This window comes from Papio anubis, chromosome 3 (genome assembly GCF_008728515.1).
Source record: "Papio anubis isolate 15944 chromosome 3, Panubis1.0, whole genome shotgun sequence".
Taxonomy (NCBI): Eukaryota; Metazoa; Chordata; class Mammalia; order Primates; family Cercopithecidae; genus Papio; species Papio anubis.
The window spans coordinates 59,315,351-59,335,425 of NC_044978.1; the positions used below are offsets into that span (position 1 = coordinate 59,315,351).

The 20,075-nt window shown below is 35.5% G+C and overlaps 1 long non-coding RNA gene across 1 annotated transcript in view; it reads left to right on the plus strand.

Annotated features, from left to right (window-relative positions):
• Positions 1 to 19,769, plus strand: part of LOC103884635 — a 46,113-nt gene extending 26,344 nt beyond the window's left edge. The window contains exons 3-4 of the long non-coding RNA XR_001902879.3: positions 6,343 to 6,467; positions 15,852 to 19,769. This is a non-coding gene — a long non-coding RNA (uncharacterized LOC103884635). The remainder of the gene's footprint in view (positions 1 to 6,342; positions 6,468 to 15,851) is intronic.
• Positions 19,770 to 20,075: the final 306 nt, after the last annotated feature.

A 20,075-nucleotide genomic window follows, 5' to 3' on the forward strand; every position in this document is an offset into this window, starting at 1 on the left:
TCATTGTCTTACCTTATTCTTGTCTCTTTACAAGCATCAATCCTATATTGCACATGGCTTTCCTACCATAAACAGGCATACTTTATGACTCTTCAACCATTTTACATGAGTAGTAATAATACCGATTTTTGCGTATTACTTCAACCTGTAAAACTACACATTGCCAAATATTTGGTTAGTGTAATTCCTGATTTCCCACATGACCCCATTCTTTATTTTTTGAAATTGCATCCTTTGTTATTTTTTATCCCACTACTGTACCTATAGATAGTACAGACACTGGGTGTTCATACTAAAGATAGATGTGGCAGATCTTTCATGCTCTAGGGTGTACTTTCTGTTGCTAAATTTGCTTCCAGAAAGTTTGTGACTTGTGAAAGTTGGCCTTAACATAAAGTCGAATTGACATTTGTTCTTTTCTGCAGGCAGGTGGTTCTTCTAAATTGTAAACCAAATAGAATTGAACAATAAGTATTTGGATAACCAAGGTTATAAAAACTGGGTTATGAATGCAAAGCATGCTTATTAACAGTACAATATTTAAAAAATACTTTTATGATACTAGCCTCCTCCAGAATGATCAAGGAAATCCTATGCAATTGGGGATTCCTGGAGAAACTTAAATCTTGGTGAAATAGCTTATTTCATTGAACACCACCAACCAAAGCCCTGAGGCAAAACGTCTGGTTCATGCCTACCTGGTTCTAATATAACCTCTGCCTCCATCTGCCATCTATACCTTGTTACTTTACTTTATACTTGGTGTGTGGATGGGTTCATCTCTAAGTGTGTGTGTGTGTGTGTGTGTGTACATGCCTGTAAGTAGGAGTGTGGTGGAAAGTAGCAACAGAAGTATATTGAGGGGCTCCACAGAAAAGCCATGAAAATCACAAGATTTTGGTAACATTGCCTGCAATATTCAGTGTATTGCTAACTTTCTTTAGCTAAGAGAATTTGCAATAATTTAAATATGACAAAAAGTTTTATATGTGTTCACATAACATGCTAGAAGTGAGAGATTCAGGCTGACAGGATAGCTTGACTCCAAAGACCATTCAATAATCTGAGTACATTCTTTCTTTTTTTACTACCCATTAAGAACAATCCTCATTTACATAGTTAAATTGGGTTATCATATATGATAGTCCATCCCATTGGACAGAAGGAAGAGAATGTGGAGCTCAAGTCAATTTTCTTTTAAGTAAATAAGAAGGAAATTGCATACATTGTTGCTCATAGAAAAACAAACAAACAAACAACAACAACAAAACAATTGCAGTACCTAGTTGCAAGTGACACTATAAAACATGTCTCCAGTAAGGAACTACATGCCCCAGCTAACACTGTAATAACTTAAAAGAAGGAAAAAATTCACTTCTGTAAATGTATCATTCAAAGAAGTAGACCATTATAATTACTATAAAATCAGTTTTATAATAGAAGTGAGATCTTATGCTATTATGAGAGGAAATGGGTCTGGAGGGGGTGTTAGACAATCAGAGAAAAGTTAAAATCAACCTTCTGAAGGCCATGCATAAGTGGGTAAGTAGAATCTTGAAAGAGAATCTGGGAATTTCAGCAGCAAAAGGGAAAGTTGTTGCCTCTGTGTACCTCTTGGTCCTGTGGGCCCACAGCCATGTGAGACAAAGGTGGCTGCGGTCAGTGAGGCTGACAGTCAGAAAGAACACCTGGAGGAAAACAGAGAATAACCAGGACAAGCATCAACCAGCTGGACACTTCTGTGTCTTTTACTGTACCTATCTAAAAACCATTAGAGACTTATGGCTGTTACATTACTTTTGCCTCCTAAATTTGGGTAATATGTACTTTTGTCCAATGCTAACCCAAGACCATAAAGGAAAGGAGATTCTAGAACATGTGACCAAGCTGGCAATACAATTGTCCAACTCAGGGAACCACTAGAAAAGTTGATGACACTGCTTTTATCAGAGTGTTTGCAGAACAAGGATTAAAGTTTTGGATGGCATTTTTATAATAAATTTTACCACAGCAAAACTTCCCTACATAAATGACATATTTTATGTCCACTCTTCCTCTATCTGAATCTGCTATGTGAATCATAGTTTTTAGGGAAATACACAAAGAATACAAAGAAATGAAGGGGGGAGAGGAGAAAACAATGAGGAGGGGAGAGAGGGCAAGCTACAAGGAGGTTGGGTGGCAGATCTCAAGTTAATAGGAAACAGTCGTTTAAAAATTCTAAAGTGGCAAATTTATATTACTTAAAGGCTATCTCTTAATATTTGCACTTTTATATATTTAACACTTAAGAAGTGTTTTTAGGCCGGGCGCGGTGGCTCAAGCCTGTAATCCCACCACTTTGGGAGGCCGAGACGGGTGGATCACAAGGTCAGGAGATCGAGACCATCCTGGCTAACACGGTGAAACCCCGTCTCTACTAAAAAACGCAAAAAAACTAGCCGGGCGGGTTGGCGGGCGCCTGTAGTCCCAGCTACTCGGGAGGCTGAGGTAGGAGAATGGCGTAAACCTGGGAGGCGGAGCTTGCAGTGAGCTGAGATCCGGCCACTGCACCCCAGCCTGGGCGACAGAGCAAGACTCCGTCTCAAAAAAAAAAAAAAAAAGAAGTGTTTTTAATGTAAGAAAATGGAGAAGGAATGAGACTGAGAGATACATAAAACTCTTCAGGAATTGCTTATATTATATGAATCTTAGCAAAAAGCATATTTTCTCAAATAGTATATTTACAATATTTATGGTGTAATACACTTTAGTTTTCTTCCATTATTATATCTATGACATTGCTAATCCTATATTTTGAAACTAAACAGGCTATAGATCACATTAAAACAGTAAATAAATCAGTGCAATAAAAAATCTTATAAAAACATTTTGGGACAGCTCTATTTATTTGTTATCTCAAAATCAACCAAGAGTAGCAGGCGTCATCTAGACTACAAAGGACACAAGACTTGCCCAAATGTTCCAAAACTACTTTTTAAAATGAATATTCTATTTTAGATTTGGATTATTTTGTCATTTAGAAAGAGAGAATGTGAGACTTTAGATCCTTGACACCATTTTCTTCAGGCTACACAGAGCTGGGTGAAACTAAGAGGATTAGAAAATTTAGAAAATGAAAATATTCTATCCTAAATTATCATTGATCTTTGTTTGTTGGCTTTAATTTGGAAAAAGTAATATATGACATACAAAAACAACCTAAAAATTAACCAGGCTCTGAATAAAATTTGGCTTTAAATCTATTTTATATAGTACTGGAAGTCCCAGCCAGAGCAAGAGGATGGGAGAAAAAAATAAAAGACATCCAAATTAGAAAGTAAGAAGTCAGATTGTCCTGGTATGCAGACAACATGATCTTTTTTTTTTTTTTTTTTTTTGAGATGGAGTCTTGCTCTGTTGCCCAGACTGGAGTGCAGTGGCATGAACTCAGTTCACTTCAAGCTCTGCCTCCAGGTTCATGCCATTCTCCTGCCTCTCAACCTCCTGAGTAGCTGGGACTATAGGCACCCCACCACCATGCCCGCCTAGGTTTTTTTGTTTTTTTTGTTGTTGTTGTTTATTTGTTTGTTTGTTTGGTATTTTTAGTAGAGACTAAGAGTTGGTGTTTCACTGTGTTAGCCAGGATGGTCTCGATATCCTGACCTCATGATATGTCTGCCTTGGCTTCCCAAAGTGCTGGGATTACAGGCGTGAGCCACCACACCCAGCCAACAACATGATCTTTTATGTAGAAAACCCGAAAGACTCCACCAAAAAATGTTAGAACTAATTTTAAAAATTCAGTAAACTCGTAGGATACAAAATCAACATACAAAAAAGTCAGTAACATTTCTATATACTAACAGAAAAATATCTGAAAGAAAAGTCAGTAAAATAATTCCAGTTATATATAAAAAGTTAAATATTTAGGAATAAATTTAGCTAGGAGGTAAATGATCTCTAAACTGAAAACTATGAAACCTTGATGAAGGGAATTGAAGAAGACACAAATAACTGGAAAGATATTCTGTGTTCATGGATTGGAAGAATTAATGTTGTTAAAATGCCCATATTACTGAAAGCAATGTAATCCCTATCAAAATACCAATGACATTCTTTACAAAAAGGAAAAAAAAAACAAAAACAAAAAAAAACTAACATTCATATGGAAACACAAACAACCTGAATAACCAAAAGAATCTTGAGCAAAAAGAACAAAATTAGAAACATTACACTACCTGACTTCAAAATATACTACAAAGCTATGGTAAACAAAACAGCATGGTACTGGCATTTAAAAAAATAGACATATTGGCCCAGAGCAGTGGCTCGCGCAGGTAATCCCAGCACTTTGGGAGGCCAAGGTGGGTGGATCACCTGAGGTCAGGAGTTCAAGATCAGCCTGACCAACATGGTGAAACTCCATCTCTACCAAAAATACAAAAATTAGCTGGGCATGATGGCACATGCCTGTAATCCCAGCTTCTTGGGAAGCTGAGGCAGGAGAATCACTTCAGCCGGGGGGCAGAGGTTGCAGTGAGCCAAGATCACACCATTGCACTCCAGCCTGGGCAATGGAGTGAGAAACCACCTCAGGAAAACAAAACAAAACAAAACAAAACAAAATATATTGAGCAATGAGCAATGGAACAGAAGAACCCAGGAATAAATCCACACATATATAGTCAATTGATTATTGACAGAGATGCCAAGAACACACAATGGGGAAAGGACACACCATAATCTCACCAATAAATGGTATTGGGACAACTGGATATCAACATGCAGAATAATGACATTAGATCTTTATATCAGCCATATACAAAAATCAACTCAAAATAGATTAAAAACTTAAATGTAAGACCAGAAACTATGACACTACTAGAAGAAAACAGGAGAAAACCTCCATGACATAAATCTGGGCAATATTTTTGTTTGTTTGTTTGTTTTATACGACCTCAAAGGCATAGGCAACAAAAGCAAAAATAGACAAATGGAATTTCATCAAACTAAGAAACTTTTCCAATGTAAAGTAAACAATCAACAGAGTGAAGGAAGTTTACAAAAATAAAGAAAATATTTGCAAATTGTATATCTGATAAGAGGTTAAGTCCAAAATAGATATATAAGGAAATCAAACAACTCAATATCAAAAAAACAAATAACCCATTTTAAAAATGCACAAAAGACCTGAATATATATTTATAAAAATAAGACATTCAAGTGATCAAAAAGTGTGTGGGAAAATGTTCAGCATCACTAATTATCAGCAAAATCCACATCAAAACCACAATGAGATATTACTTCACTCTTGTTAGAATGGCTATTATCAAAAAGACAAATTATAACAAATGTTGGTGAGGATATAGAGAAAAGAGAACCCTTGAACACTGTTGATGGAAATGTAAATTGGTGCACCCGTTATGGAAACAGTATGAAGTTTCCTTAAGAAAACTAAAAATATAACTGAAACCATATGATCCAGCAATCCCACTATTGGGTATCTAAAGCAAATAAAACCAATATCTCAAAGAGATATCTGTATTCCAGTGTTTGTTGCAGCAATATTCACAACAGACAGTATATGGAATCAAACTAAGGGTCCTTAAACAAATGAATGGATAAAGAAAATATTCTATCCATATTCCATACACAACGGAATACCATTCAGCTATACTAAAGAAAATCCTTTCATTTTTGACAACATGGATGAACCTGGAAGGCACTATGTTAAGTGAAACAAGACAGGCACAGAAAGACAAATAACACATGATGTCAGTCATATGTGGAATCTAAAAAAATTTATCTCATAGAAGTAGAGAGTAAAATGGTGGTTACAAGAGGCTAAGGTACTTCAAGGGATGAGGATAAGGAGTTGTTGGTCAAATGACACAAAACTATAGCTAGATAGGAAGAATAAGTTCAAGAGATCTATTGTACAGCATGGTAACTATAGATAATGACAATATATTATAATATTGAAAAATGCTTAGAAGTGTATGAATAAGTGTTCTCACCACAAAAATGATAACTATTCAACAAGGATACTTCACAACATCATGTTGTACATGATAAATGCACACAACTTTATCTGTCAGTCTGAAAGAAATTAAAATTATTTATTTTCAATATTTTTGCTTTTAATAGTTTAAAAACGTATTATCTCTGTATTTCTTTAAAAGAAGTGATTAGCAATGGTCCATTTTGCACATTTACGTGGCTATGTATTAAGCAGTCATTTAAAAATATATTGTATATCTGTATTTATTAGTATAGAAAATTAGTACAATATGAAATGAGAAGGAAAATTGTAAAAAAAGGCATGTGTTATATTTTTAATATTTACATCTTCTATAAAAGGTTTTGTGACTTTTAATATCAACAATATAATTGTTCCTGATCAATGGCTTTATTCCTGCTCTCTGAAGAAATGATACGAATATTTTCAACCGCCTACTAGACATCTCAACTTGAATGTGTCATAGGTATGTAAATTCCTTCTACTATTATGCAAGCTATTCCTATCTTTAAAATGACATGGATATAGGCAACTGCTTAAGTCATCAACAAAGGATTTTTCCCTTGGTCCCAATTTTTAATTCATTGGTGATATTTGTTCAAACTGTACCAGTGATCAAATTTCAATTATATCCATCCTCTTCATTTCTAATAACCTCATCACAGCTTGGAGTATGCTGTCATCATATCTCCCTTAACCAAAATAAGACCAGGCTCTTAACTTGTCTCTCTTCTTCATTATTTGCCTTTCTGCTATCCTTCACCATCAGAAGCCAGAGTGATATTTTCAAAATGTTTAGTTTCCTATTCCACTGTATCTCTTGGCTTAAAACCTTCCAGTGTCTTCTCAGATTGCAGACTTCTTATGCTGATTTATAAAGCCCCACATGATCTGGCTCCGCCTATTTTTGTAATATGTTCTCAAAACACTACTGGATTTGTCTCTTATGTTTAAGCCATGCTAGTTATTCTTTCTGTTCCCTGATTGTGCCAGGCTACTTCTGGTCTTCGGGACTTTATCTATTATTTCTCTATTGGGCCGAATGGACAAATCAATGGTCTGTTTTGGATATTAAAGCTCTTGATGGTAAGATGTTCCAAAGAATTTTCCAGAACATATTTGTTACAGTGATTTATCTTGGTTTTGTTTTCTTAAATTTTATTTGGCCTGGAGGGCTTTCTAAGAAGAATGGTGGAAGACGTTTTAACTTTTATCATCTTTAAAACTGATCTCAGAGGATTCTACAAAATGTTATGAGCTAAAACATCATGAACAAACATATAACATCCCAAATCCACTTCAGTGAGCACACCCCTAACAGGACTATTCTAGATGACATGTCTGAAAACTGAAAAGAGAGGAACAAGCTAATGAAAGAGGTTCTAATACACAAAGAAAGAATTGTTACTCAAAAATTCTTGACTCTGACTGTACAATTACACTTGAGGAGATTCTACGACCACTCTTAAATCTTAAGCAAAATATTGTGCATATTAGCTTTTTTTTTTTTTTTTTGAGACGGAGTTTCACTCTTGTTGCCCAGGCTGGAATACAATGGCACAATCTCAGCTCACCACAACTTCCACCTCCCAGGTTCAGGTGATTCTCCTGCCTCAGCCTCCCTAGTAGCTGGGATTATAGGCACATGCCACCACACCCAGCTAATTTTGTATTTTTTAGTAGAGACGGGGTTTCTCCATGTTGATCAGGCTGGTCTCGAACTCCCGACCTCAGGTGATCCACCCGCCTCGGCCTCCCAAAGTGCTGGAATTACAGGCGTGAGCCATTGTGCCCGGCCTATATGAGCATTTTTAAAGGAAAAATATCCTTAATGTCCACCTGATACACAAATGTTCCTGAAATGCCAACAAAAAACAGACAAAATTCCTATTGCTGTAGGAAAATGATTAGAGAAAAAGATATATCAATAACAATAACAAATCTAAGAGAAGTTTTATTTCCTGTATAACTAGATATATGACCATACATTCTATTAACAACCCTATACACAAATCTGCAGATGGTAAGAAGGACAATGGTATCATGTTTTTTTTCAAATACAATGGGACTCCCTGAATCTCGAAAGTATTTCTCTTAAATGCAGCAAGCTCATTGTAGTAAGTTTATTGCTAGATCTCAAATTCTTTTTTTGTTGTCATTGATATTATTATTACTATTCCTCTATAACATACAAGTTTGAGTTGTTATTCATAGAAATTTTAAGATCTAAGTTTATTATGCTATTTCTCAGACAAATATGCAAAAATAAAATATAATTGCTACTGATTCAAAGTCTATTCCTATGCAAAAATTCATGTTTATTGAAAATTATAATGCAAATTTAAGTTATGCAGCTCTGCGCTGGGCTTCTTCAGTAACTGAGCATTTTTTTGTTTTTAGCTATAAATGTCTACATAAATTAGAATAATATCTCTATATTTTATCCATAAATGCCTCCATAAAGTATGACTAATGTTTCTAATGTGGTATTATAATGTTGGTACAAAACAGAATCCAAGCAAATCCTTATACAAGTAAAGAAAATAACTGCCAGAGCTTTTGTGGCAGGCTCTCTTTTTGATATTGTCTGAAATAACACTTCTGATTCCCCAGCAATGCATTTCTAAGTTACTTGAAGTTATTCCTGTCTATTCAAAGTACTTAACACTTTTTTTCCTAGACTTTATCTTCTAATCCTTTCATTGAATCTTTTGTGTCCTTTCCTCATCCACTCCTTGAATTTTCACAATGCTTTCACACTCTTGACAGAAGAACTCTAAAGTTGTTTATAGGTTTGTACCTTTGCTGAAATTACAAAGTAGTTCAAACCATATGGATATAACACAAGGAGAAACTGTCTAAGGAGCACAATAAAGTTGAACTCCTAAAGTAACTGCATTAAATGGAAAAGTAAATGAACAAATCAGATATCAGTGCAAGAAATTAGTTGATGCCTAATTATTTCTAGCACATTTGTGGAGAGGTCGTTTAATTAATTGTATTCATAAAAGTTAAGATTCCACATTCCTTGATCCAGTGAAGTGTCTGACAATTTTCAGAAAACCCAGCTGATCTCTTTAGATAGCTGTTCAGTCCCATATTCATGAAGCTACTAAGTTAAGTTATAAATTATAATTGAGGTTCAAAGTAGCCATGTTACCCCTTGCATATTGGTACATTTGAACAGAAATGCGGGTTTTCAGGAGCTAAAAGGATAAATTCCAATTTCTGATTTCCATTCAGACTGACCAAATAAACATGATTTTGAGTCCAGATATAGAATAAGTACTACTCAATTTAAACCATGATCTAAGTCGAACTTTTCTTTCTGCATAGCCCCTTTTATTCTTTGCAGTTCCTACATTAGGTGTCGACTTTTTGAACAATTCAGTTACTTAGGTCAGAAAATTTGAGTTCTTCTCTATTTCTCTTTCTCTCTGTGACACCATTTCTGACAAAGTACCAAATAGGATGTCTTTATTTTTCTCATATGTCACAAACCCATCTTCCTTTGTCCACCTCACTGGCACTGCCTTAATTGGCAATCTTATATCTCCCAAAGAATATTTTATTAGTTTTTTATTTGTTTTGCCTGTTTCAGGTTTAAACTTCCTACAAGATCTTATATTTTACTATCAAATGGAATGATTTCAGATATACACCTAATGGTATCACTCCAATAAAAACATTTGTTTTAGTGATCCATTTCTTCAACCACTAAAAACAAATAACAAAAGTAAAAAAAGATCTGTAGCTCATCTATGTGCCACAACCTGAACTGGGCTCAAGAGACTTAAAAAAATAAATAAAAACAAAGAGAGCCTGCCTGCCTTCAAGGGGTCCACAGTCTGATAGCTTTTCACTGTAAAAGGCCCCAAGACAAGTAAGTACCTTATCATAGCATAAAAGACCCTCCAGAATCTGGTGCTTTTTCCCTCTTGAGGATAAATTCTAGGCCCATTATAATTAAAGCAATGCTTTATTTGTACTTCCAGGAACACACATTGCTATTTTGCTTATTTGTTTCTTCATATTTTTTTTATTCCATCCAAAATACCCTCACCCTGTTTTTAACTGTGTAATTAGTATTCTTTATTCATAATGTATACTTACTCTATGAAACTTTTTCTAACCTCATCTTTCCCTAACACAAATTTCCTATATACAACCTTTATTTCTTACATAGAGTTTTTTTTATTGTATGTGGTAAAGTAGTAGTATTTGTTTTTTCTTATGTCTACCTTACCCGCTGGATAGTGAAAAAATAGCTTTCTGGGAGTAGAAATTCTTACATTTGACTCTCTAGCACTTATCAAAGAGCCTAGAAGATTGCACACAGTTTAAATATATGGATAAACATTGTTAAGCTGAGCTATTGTTCTAACTTCTAATTCCACTCCATTCAATTATGTTCAGTTTATCAACACAGAGAGCTTCTGATATATTCACATGTATATTAATTATTCATTGTAGAAGAGACAGGTGGTTAAAACAAATAGTTCTTTCTTCCTAATGCCTTCTATTCTGACCAGAGGAAACATGCTGAAAATTTTAATAAATTAGAATTTCACAGAAATTTAAAATACTTAGAAAATTTCCACTATATGGAAAACATTTTATTAGACAAAGCAAACGTAATAGCATATATAACTTCCAAATATATTTCACATATTGTTTCTTAACCTGGCATCATGGCAAGAAATTACAAAAAGTTAATTAACAAGATGAATATATGACATCTGTATTTAAAAAAAAAGGATATAGTCACAGAATTATTGGGAAGTCTTATTATTTGAAACTTACTCATTGAGAAAAGGCATGGCAGCATTATTACTTGACTCAAAGAATTACTCATATGTGAAATGTTGGGGGTTAATTACCTTGATTTCTTGTCTCTCAGGTTTCCCAAGCCTGCATGACATGTGCCAAGTCTTCAGGCTATAGATATACTCTCAGGCCTTCCTAAGCAGAGCCACCAATATTTTCTTCCCACTGTTATTGACTCTGACCCCTGATTGTTCTGTCTTTTTTGCTTCTAGTATCTAGGGGTCACATGCCACATAGATGATGATGAAAATCAAGTTTCCCCTTTACCAGGGACATACATGAAGGTTTACTGCCTCTCTACTATCCGTGGAAGAATGGAGACCTGACTTTTACTAGGGTTCATACTCTTGTTTTTCTCTTTCATTGACCCTCTAAAGACACATAAACCTGTTCTGTAAGCCAACCTCATAGCAATCTGAGTTACCTTCCAATAAGATTGGACTAGTTACATTTATTGCCTTCGAGGATGACATGGATCTCTTCCAGGGCCCTATTGCATATCCCTGAGAAGAGAGGACTGCTATTTGGAAACAATATTATTGCTAACCAGAGAGTAAAAAAATCTCTATTTTTTTTAATCTCCAAATTTATTCTACATTTTGTGACAGTTAAATTAGATTTCAACCCTAATGGCAGAGCTCCTTTTGGGAATAGTGTAGTTTCTAGCAGATTTTAAATGTCAAGGGAAAGTTCATCAGAATACTCTCAGACATGTTTCTTCAAACACTGAATTTGGACAGAGGGTAAAGTCAATGTCAAATGTCTATTTTTTTCACAGACTTCATTCAAAACTGAGAGAGGAATGTAGAAAGTTGAAAAAGATTGCAGAGACAGGAGGGCAAGGGATGTTTAAAGCATTTTTACCTAAGCTCCTGGTTGTATGAGTTCATGGCTTTATGCTCTCAAGAAGCTCTTAGCTGCACATTAACAAAGGATTGAACAATGCAGAATTTCAAGACAGATATTTACTCAGCCCACTAGAAATGAGGCTGCAAGCCAACTTAAATGAAAAGATGCCTGTCCAAAATCCAACAGTTTTTTGTGTACCTATAGAAGGAAAGTGAGCTAAACATAGAAATACTACAAATTACTATTCTTAATGCCTTTGAGACAAACAAAAGACTCCTTAAGAAACACTGTTAATATAACTTTCATCAGGAGGCTGGCCCTAAAGAAATGATAGAGGGAGAAAGGAAAGGGCTTGATTTCTGTCTTTTAAATATTCCAGATATATATTGAACTTAAAAATAAAACAAAAATTACATTTAAAGAAATTACCTTGTAAATATCTATTTCATAGTCAGATCTGCTCTAGTCATACTGTAACCATAAAAAGAAGGTAACAGAAGCAGTGTCCTTCCTTGGTTTCTCACTGTCTACTCAGTTAATCATAACTAAGATGATGGTATGACCTAGTTCAGCCAGAACAAGCCCAGTTTATTTCAATTACCTTGGCACAGTAAGACCTTCTCTCTCCTTCAAAACTGTTGCAGTTTGGACAATACATGATATGATCCCTCCAACTATGACAAATATCCAGACTTTACATACTGTTGTCAAATATGGGCTCTCAGCATAATGTGCCTTCATTTATTGTGGCAATTCAGTGTTAAACTTTTGTTGGCATATGAAGGACAACACCAAAATTAGAGGAAAGGCATATCACAGCTTTCTAATATATAGTAGTTATAATATTCAAAATTTCCTGTGTGTTTTTTTTTTTCTTAATTTTTTGGAGAGAGGGTCTCGCTCTGTCACTGAGGCTGGGGTGCAATGGTGCGATACTGGCTCACTGCAACCTCTGCCACCAGGGCTCTAGCAATTCTCCTGCCTCAGTCTCCTGAGTAGCTGGGACTACAAACGGGCTCCATCATGGATGGACAATTTTTGTGTTTTTGGTAGAGACAGTGTTTTGCCGTGCTGTCCTGGCTGTTCTCCAACACCTGAGCTCAGGTGATCCACCAACCTCAGCCTCCCAAAGTCCTGGGATTGCAGGCATGAGCCACCGCACCTGGCCTGTGTTTTTTAAAATTAGCAAGAACTCACCTATGCATGAATTATTCATCACACATTTTATTATATTTGCCATAAGCAGATTATATGGTAGGCCCTGAAGGCACAAAGATTTAGGCACAGAACTTTCCATGAAACAGCTACTTCTAGTCGGAAGAGACTAATAAGGAAGTAAGCAATTATTTGTTGTATCATTTCTATAATTAAGGCATACACAGATTGCTTGCAATTGGAATAGGGAAGATCCATCTATTCTTTTTTTCTTTTCTTTTTTTTTTTTTAAGATGGAGTCTTGCTCTGTTGCCCAGGCTGGAGTGCAATGGTGCAATCTCAGCTCACTGCAATCTCTGCCTCCCGGGTTCAAGTGATTCTCCTGCCTCAGCCTCCTTAGTAGGTGGGATTACAGGTGCCCACCACCATTCCTGGCCAATTTTTGTATTTTTAGTAGAGTTGGGATTGCACACCATGTTGGCCAGGCTGATCTTGAACTCCTGACATTGTGATCCACCCACCTCAGCCTCCCAAAGTGCTAGGATTGCAGGCGTGAGCCACCGTGCCTGGCTGGGAAGAGTCATCTATTCTAACATGAGGATGAGGTAAAGGTAAGGAGTTCCAAGGGAAACAACCTTGAGAGAAAAAAATAAGTAGTAGTCAGGCACATAAAGAGAAAGGAAGCCAGGAAAGACATCTCAAGCAAAACAATTAGCCAATGAAAATGCTAGGATGAGTAAGACCCTCCAGAGTTTACTGTAAGTGGTCAGGAATAGAGCATGAGACATAAGCAGAATTTCTATCGTGAAACTTGGATTAATAAGGGGACTTTGATTACCATCAACAGCAACTGACTCTTACTGAAAGAAAAACAACAACAAAACTAATTGGAATCATTCCCTCTATCTCTTAGAATCAAAGTAAAACCTGAGGACCTAATACGCAGAAAGAATTTTGAAAAGGTGAAAGGATTTAACTGGAGATTAAAAAAAATTACAAACGAGGTTTTTTGACTTTTCAGTAATAGCCATTCTGACTGGTATAAGATGATATCTCATTGTGGTTTTAATTTACATTTCTCTGATGATTAGCCATGTTAAACATTTTTTTCATGTGTTTGTTGGCCACTTGTATGTTGTCTTTGAGAAATGTCTGTTTGTGTCCTTTGCCCACTTTTTAATGGGATTTTTTTTCCTTGTTGAATTGTTTGAGTTCCTTGTAGATTCCGGATTAGTCCTTTGTTGGAGGCATTATTTGCAAAAACTTTCTCCCATTCTGCATGTTGCCTACATATCCTGTAGATTATTTATTTTGCTGTGGAGAAGCCTTTTAGTTTAATTAATTCCCATCGGTCTATTTTTATTTTTGTTGCATTTGCTTTTGGAGTCTTTATTGTAAATTTTTGCCTAGTCCAATGTGCCGAAGAGTTTATCCCACATTTTCTTCTAGGATTTTTATAGTTTTGGCTCTTCAGTTTAAGTTTTTATTCCATCTTGAGCTAAATTTTGTATATGGTGAGAGGCAGAGATCCAGTTTTATTCTTCTGCATATGGCTAGACAAGTTTCCAAGCATCATTTATTGACTAGGGTGTCCTTTTCCCATTGTTCATTTCTGCTGTGCCAAAGATCAGTTGGTTATAGGTCTGTGGCCTTATTTCTGGGTTCCCCATTCTATTCTACTGATCAGTGTGTCTATTTTTATACCTGTACCATGCTGCTTTAGTTACTACAGGCTTGTAGTAAAATTTGAAGTCCAGCAATGTGATGTCTTCCAATTTTTTACCTTTTGTTTAAAATGCCTTTGGCTGTTCAGGCTTTTTTTTTTTTTTAAGTTTTATATGCATTTTAAGATTTTTTTTTCTACTTTTATGAAAAATTACATGAACAGTTTGATAGATATTACACTGAATATGTATATTGCTTTGGGAAGTATGGTCATTTTAATGACAGGTGTTAGTGTTGATATGGGGAAAAGAGAACATTTAGACATCATTTATGGGAATATAAATTACTAAACATCATGGAGATTTCTCAAAGAACTCAAAAGAGAACTACCATTTTACCCAGCAATCCCACTACTGGGCATCTACACAAAGTAAAAGTTATTGCTATATCAAAAAGACATCTACATTCGTATGTTTATCACAGCACTATTTACAATGGCAAAATCATGGAACCAACCTAATTGTCCATTAACAATTGACTGGATAAAGAAAATGGGGTATATATACACCATGGAATACCATGAAGCCATTAAAAAAAATGAAAACTTGTCTTTTGCAGCAACATGGATGGAGCTGGAGGCCATTATTCAAGTAACTAACTCAGAAACAGAAAATCAAATACCACATCTTCTCACTTATAAGTGGGAACTAAACAATAGGTACATGTAGACATAAAGATGAAAATAGTAGACACTGGAAACTGCAAAAGCAGGAAAGGTGGAAGGGCTGTGAGAAAATTATCTGTCAGGTATAATGTTCATTATTTGGGTAATGAGTACACTGGAAGCCCCAATCCCCAACATTATGTAACATACCCATGTAACAAACATGCACATGTACCTCTGTGTCTAAAATAGAATAAAATATTTCAAAAAGGGGCTTAAGGGGAGACGGATGAGGGAGAATCTCAGTGAATAGAGCCCTCCGAATTAACCTATAGTAGCACATCCATCTGTCAGTTAAAAAAAAAAAATACAAATTACAAAAGGTGAAAAGATTTCACCAGAGATAGAGGGTAGGAGCGTGGATTCAACAGCTCCAATAGTTTTCCATTCTTCTGTTATTTTCCTCAAAATTTAAATTCCCGGAAGGTAAAGCATGATTTGACTAGTATTAGTGACACAGCCAAGCTAGTTCCCTACCCCAAGGAAGCTACAAGCTTTGTAGAAGGAATAATCACGAAAGGAAAATCAAGGCATGATTACCAGGGAAGTGAGGATTAATGTTGGCCCAATGAAGAGTACAGATTCCCTCCTTTGTAATTACCCCACAAAATTTGGTTTTCTATCTCATAGGACTTGAGTCCCAACAAGACAGGCTACATTGCAGAATGGGCAAATAACAGCAGAAAAATCAAGGCGTTATTACCAGGCAAGTGAAAATTGATGTCGGTATCATGAAAACAGCAGATATTCCCTCTTTTGTGGATACACTGCAAAGTTTGGATTTCTATCCCTTGAGATTTGGGACATAAACAAAGCACATGGTTCCTTTGTGTTTTAGAACAATATCTGTGATGGTAGAATACACATAGCTTGCAAGCTGTCAGGATTCAATCAAGGACAAACCAACATAGCTAGTTTCCTTAATATATAAGTAATACATAAGTAAAAAGCATACATCCAATGTATTCTCATGGATGTGATCCAAATTCCTCATACATGGACATAATCTTTAAGGTAACTAGTTTCTTAGTTACATTAAATATTTGGCTATATAATATGCAGTTTACATACATATGTGCGTGTGTGTGTGTGTTCCATTTCTTGGTTATGAGCCTTTGTTATGTGATATCAGGAACAACTTTTCAAGTTTTGCAATGAAAGACAGAAATGATAAATTAGGCAATGAGATAAAGTACTAAAAGTAGTGTTAAACAACACAGTTATTTATCAAACTAGAGCTGCATTCAAAAGAAATGTAAACTGAGAAGAAAAGAGACATGAAATAAATCGAGGTATCAAATTTTCAAGTTACTGTGGTTATCATAACGAATCATATGTACTATACTGCCTTCGTATTTAGAGCAAAAATAAAACTGTAAACTATTCATATTTTTAAAAATCACTTTCGGTGGAAAGCATTGTAAAAAGAAAACAATTTATTGCTGCCTCGTAAAAAGGTAAATTAGTTTCACTGAGTTGGGCAAAACCTTCCTGATTGTCCAATCTAACTGCACACTCACTTAAAATTAATCCTAATAGCTCAAACTAAGGCAAGGTCATGGTCACTATTCCCTTTATTTCTTCTTATTTCTGACACTTTGAAAGTTTATCCCATGTTTTCATTTCTTTGTGTTATTTTTAAGTTAAAGATAATTAGAGTTAGGATATGTCAAAACAGTAAAATCAGAGATCTCTTAAATTTAATATTAATTAATGTATAAAATCTATTGCAGTAGCCAATTGGCTTATAACTGAATAATACTATTTACTACAGTTTCTAAAGTTACTAGCTTTTTGTTGGCTGTTTAGGTTATTATTTCTTGATATATGCATATATATATTTTATATATATCTTGACATATATATTTCTAGTAGCCTTTTTTAATTCTTAAAATTTTCTGCTTATAGAACTGCTGAGCTCATAGAGACCAGATAACAAGTTATGTTTGAATTATTTATCAAATTATTTCAAATAAGCTAATAGGATGGAGGGGGAAAGAATGATGGGGGGAATTGTAGTTCTGAGAGTAAAAAGCATTGCCATTTTTGTTTGTATAACCGGTGGTGTACGCATGCATATAAATAAACCATACTCAGGAATCAGTTCACACAGCATGCTGCTGACCTGCTTTTCTGTTTTAGATCCCACATCATGACTACAATAGTCAGGTGAAATCCATTTAGTCTATGCACAGGTCCATAAAAATATATGTGTCTCTGTAAAACTACAATAAGAGTAAGTTGAAAATCCTTACCCATGAAATGAGAACTATGTTTATGTTACTGTACAGTTATTAAAGATGTAACTGTGCATAATAACCTATAAAATGCTGATCTGAAGGTGGTTATGAGAGTAGTTTTTGTGTTGAATTGCTTCTGCTGTTGCTTCTTCTTCTTGTCTCTTTTTTACTCACATATAAATAACTGTTCCAGACTTCTCTAATCTTAGCTCTTACTACATATACCTATTTAAGGTTTTTCATCTTTGAAGTCTGCAATTTCTTAAAGTTTGTTTTTAAAACTTAATTTTATTCCTAAAGGATATTTTCTCTGTGCCAGAAAATATCTGTTTATACAATGTCTTTTGCTGTTTCCTTTTGATATAGTATAACAAAATGTTATTTTTATCTCATTACCAGTAAAATAATCCAGCTTACTCCACCCCTCAGAGTTAGATTACATATGTTGGCTGAATACTTTAATAAGTCTCCTTTAATAACAGGTGAAGAAATAATAAGTATTTCATAATACTTTAATACGTTTCCTTGGAGGCTGGGAGGCTGAGCTCCAGAAAATGGTAGACAGAAAATATTGTAAACTTGAGATTAAGCTATATTGCTCTACATAAAAAAGAGAGTGAGAGATTATAGTGGCTGGAAAATTGATGGAAAGTGGAGGGGAAGAAAGAAAGTTTATGCGACTTGAAACCATCGATATAAGTTTTTAAAAGAAGCCTCATTTAGTGTGTGTTTGTGTGTATTCGTGCGCATTTAGGAGTAAAATTTTATGAGCTGCTCAACGCAAACTACCTAAACTTTTCCTATGACATACTTTGTTAAAAACCATGTAGATCAGTAATTGGCTTATGCAGAAATTTGTATTTTGGAGTAATTTAAAAACATCTGTGTTGTGCTTCAGAGTTGGAAAGAGGCAAAAATAATAGCTGCCTTTGGGTGGACAGTCATATCTGGCTATTTATAAAAACAGCAGCTAAAATCCATAAACTAAGATGCAGCACTTACTGGCGTTTTGCTTCAGAATATACTAACCAGGACACATTTTTCACTGTGACAGCCAAACTCTCAAATTCAGGGTTCTGAATTGAACAACGGTCCTTTGTATATAATCTGAATGTCCTAAGAAAGGTAAGGAAATGACTCTGAATTCGTGTACTGCTGTGGAAGCCAGAGGAATGCACTGTTTATGATACAAATGTTTCACAAAGCATTTGTAAGCTAACCTGGGAGTATCCAAAAAACTCTTATGAAGTCACAGACTAGAAATTGGTCTTCAACTCTGCTTTGAAAAACTCAAAATTTCTTAAGATTTTTGAGTATTTCATTCAAAAGACAGCTGTGCTTTGGTTGATTCTGTGACCTGTTTTTTTCATCTGCTAAAATATGATTATATGGTTAGTTCTTAAGAATATTTTGAAACTGATGACAGAAACTATATGCTACATTGAAGGAAATGTGCCAGATATGCGAGAGAAAGACTGAGTTGTGGTGAGAACGTGCTACTGCATGAGAGGTGTCAGGTCGCAGACGGAGAAGCAATGGCATTTAATACATTTTTTTCAGGGTTAGCCATTAGAATTATCTGTGTTCTCAAATTCTCAAATGCCTCTGTCAATGTTGCTGACAGCTCTTGAATGGTTTTTCAGTAATGAGGACGTTACCAGGGACTTATATGTCAAGTTTCTTACTAGATATCAGCATCAGGGAGAGAGGACTTGCACATATATGTTAAGTTGTGAGGTTAAAAAAAAAAAAGAGAGAGAGCAATATGACAAGGTAAAGTAGGGCAGAGTATGGAAAATCAGAGCAGGCAGCACAAGTCTCTTTGACACTGATGCATACAAATTCTTTCTGAAGAAATCTAGATGAACAGCCCATGCTGTCACAGACAGTAGTGACCCCTCAGATTCTTAGTATTAACAGAGCTATTTTGGAGGCTCAAAAGTATAGGGCAGCATTGGCTGCTCTCAGACAACAAAACTGAGCAGAAAGGTTTCAACTGGATACATCATTTCATAGAAGAGAGCTGCTGAGGTTGTGCTCCTGACAAATAGATCCCATCAACTCAGGGCAGTCAGCTTCTCCACTTCCAATGAGAAAGCTAGGAAGCTTGGGGTCCTTCAAATACAAAGACTACTTTGATTTTAGTGTGAATAATTTTGTCCCCAGTGATGTCTGGAAGCTACACCTAACACACAAGGCCATAGAAGGTCTCAGTCATAGGCCAGATGCAGTGGTTCACACCTGTAATCCTAGCACACTGGGAGGCTGAAGTGGGTGGATCACCTGTGGTCAGGAATTTGAGACTAGCCTGGCCTACATGGTGAAACCCTGTCTCTACTAAAAACACAAAATTAGTCGAGTGTGGTGGTGCATGCCCGTAATTCCAGCTACTTGGGAGGCTGAGGCAGGAGAATTGCTTGAACCCAGGAGGCGGAGGTTGCAGTGAGCCGAGATTGTGCCATTGCACTCCAGTCTGGACAATAAGAGCAAAACTCCGTCTAAAAAAAAAAAAAAAAAAAAAGAAAAAAGGAAAAAAAAAAACTTCAGTCATATCTGAGAGATTAAGAAAAATATATATATCAACACTGAGATGGGCATGTCGTGTCCAGAATTG